We start from the raw sequence: 2,887 nt of genomic DNA on the forward strand, positions 1-2,887 counted from the left end.
AGTTTTGTTCTGAACCCCTGTACCCCTAGATTAGCAGCATTTATTTATTTCTATTTTTAGCAGTTAATTTTTTGCTTTTTATTTTTAACATTAATTTAAAAAATTTTTTTGAGTTCCAAATTCTCTCCCTCCTTCCTGCCTCTCCCACATCCATTGAGAAAGCAAGCAATTTGATATTATATATAATATAATCCCTGATCGCGGAGCCGGGCACCGCGCTTCAGGCTGGTAATCTCCGCGTGCTTTGTCCCTCACCCATGCCATGGCTCCTCGCGGGAGGAAGCACAAGGCTGCAGACAGGAAAACCTCGAAGCCGGGGAAGCCGAGAAGCCAAAGAAGCTGGCACAGGGCGGCTTTGCGGGCGTGGGGGAGGCCCGTATGGTCACTGGGCACTGCCATAGCTGAGGCGTGTACACGCCCGGAAGAGAGCTGCCCGTGCTGCTGAACCCCACCAAGTCCAGCCGGAGCAGCTTCGAGGTGACGTGGCAGCGCCCCAACAGCAGCCGCCTGGAGCTCTGCAGCGGGATTAAAAAGGGTCCCCCCGAACCCGGGCAGGTGGTGGTGGAGCTGAAGAAGCAGCTGGCCTAAGCACACCCCCCCGCCCCGCACTCCCCGCGCCGAGCTGCCGGTCCCCAGTGAGTTTGGTGCGTCCATGATGGAACATGGCCAAATCTCCAGTCACGTCCCTGAAGCTGTGTTTCCTTCCGCTGGGAAGGGCAGCGGGTGCGCGGTGGGCCTGGTGCTGTAAAGTTGTTAATAAAAGCAAAAAGATCCACAATAATAATATTCATGTGAAGTTATATAAAAACATTTTCACATAAACCATGGTGCAAAACAATAAAAAGCAAGAAATATAAAGTGAAAAAAGTATCCTCAGCCCTAAATCAAGCCAAACTTCATTTGCTCAGGTACTAAGGGCCTTTGGGAACTAGAACTTATTACCTATAACATTCTCAAACATCCTTATCTGGGGAACTTTAGAGATAATGAAATGTCTATTGCCAGGAAATTCAGATTACGGCCAACCTGTAAGCTTCAATAAAATTGCCCCTAGTCCCGAATCTCTATGAACCCCTTATCCTTCACTTATTTGCCCCCACTTTTTCCTGACACGATTCTCTAACATTTCAGTTTGCCGATGACAGAGGGAACACAGGTAATGACGATAGGATCATGGATTTAGAGCCGGAAGGAACTTTAGAGGTTCTTTCTAGTGCACCCTCCATTTTACATATGAAGAGATTAAGTCCCAAAGAGGTTAATAAACCTGTCCAAGTTTACACAGAATAGTCAAGCTATATTACATGAAGACAATGGGGAGAGAGATGGGCAGAGATTGTTCTGAGAATAGCATTCAGAGGCAAAAGAAACTAGCTTCATAGCCCCTTATAGCAACAGGCAGGTAAATGGTTTCCATTCCTTCCTCTGCATTCCCTTCAATTTCAGAGAGTTTGTATTAATCCCAAACACTCTCAGGGGGACATCAAAGAGCCACAGAAATCTAGAGGGAAATACCAGAAGAAATCACTTAGAGGGTATATTAGCACTTATAAGATTTCATTGCATTTGGAAGCTGGGAGAGACCTTAAAGATCACTCAGTTCATCTCTTCATATAATTCAGAGGAAGAATTCCTCCTTTTAAAGCATATTGAGTGGACATATCTTCCTAGTTCAGTAGCCAATTATCTTTGATACCGCCTCCAGTGATCAAGACCATACAGATCAATCAGATGCCTCTAGTTGCATACCTACCCCACCACAAGAGACCAGGGCAATGACTTAACTTCATGGGAAGTACCCTAGTTCAACAGATCAGAGTTCCTTTGATTGCCCACATTATATATATAGATGAGAAAATGGGAGTCCAGAGAAGGGAACTAAATTGTCCAAGATTATACAGATAGCTGCTGGTAAAGCCAAGGCTAGAGCCGGGGTCTCCTGACTTCCCTGACCTTTCCACTGAAACACTCTGCTTTCTTGTCCTCAGTTCAGTTAACAGAGTAATTTAAAAAAAATCTATTTTGAGGATGAGAACTGTAGGTCATAATGCATATAGAAACTATAAGGGTGAAACAGTGTGTAGTGGAATATTGCTTAGGGCAATCAGCAAACTGACTTTGACCATTAGGGTCCTATATTGCATGCAGGGTTTAATGGTGCCCAGGTAAGGAGCTAGCCCTGGGCAAAATTGTGAGGTATGGAAGGCTTGTTTACAGTGACCTTTCATCTCTGTTTATAGATCCCACTGGAGTCAGGGCAACCACCCTGGAAGCTGATATAACAGTCCAGGCAGGAGTTAATATGCATCTGAATCAGAGCAGCAGCAATGTTAGTGGAGACATGTATGTGAGATGCGTTAATGAGAATAATAGCATTTGTATAGAACCTACCATGAGCCCATTGTTTCATAGCTCCTAAGTATCTGGGACCAGATTTGATCTTGGGTATTCCTGATTCCAGGCCCAGTATCCTAAATCCTGAGCCACCTAGCTGCATAATTATGAAGTTAGGGAGGTAGAATTGATAGGTCTCAGAAATAAACTAGATGAAGGGGTCACGAGGGTCAAAATAAACGATTCCTGGGGTGGCTAGGTGGTGCAGTGAATAGAGCACTGGCCCTGGAGTCAGGAGGACCTGAGTTCAAATCTGATCTCAGATACTTAAAACAAAAATTAGCCTTGTGACCTTGGGCAAGTCACTTAACCCCAATTGCCCTCCAAAAAAAGCAAAAAGAAAGAAAAATAAACAATTCCTTCAAAGTTTTAAGCTTTATTGAGCAGTATCTGAGTATCAGAGCTTTCAGGTCCTTGGAGGCCGCTGAATACAAATGGCCTCATTTTACAACTGAGGAAACTGAGGCTGTGAGAGGGTATGTGATTTGTCCAG

At 44.6% G+C, this 2,887-nt stretch overlaps 1 pseudogene; it reads left to right on the top strand.

Annotated features, from left to right (window-relative positions):
• The first annotated feature begins 262 nt into the window (after positions 1-262).
• On the top strand, positions 263-588 carry LOC138161277 (selenoprotein H pseudogene; annotated as a pseudogene).
• The last annotated feature ends 2,299 nt before the right edge of the window (positions 589-2,887 follow it).

Source organism: Petaurus breviceps, unplaced genomic scaffold, assembly GCF_028583685.1.
Source record: "Petaurus breviceps papuanus isolate PSGF00001 unplaced genomic scaffold, PetGlider_PUasm1.0 118, whole genome shotgun sequence".
NCBI lineage: Eukaryota > Metazoa > Chordata > Mammalia > Diprotodontia > Petauridae > Petaurus > Petaurus breviceps.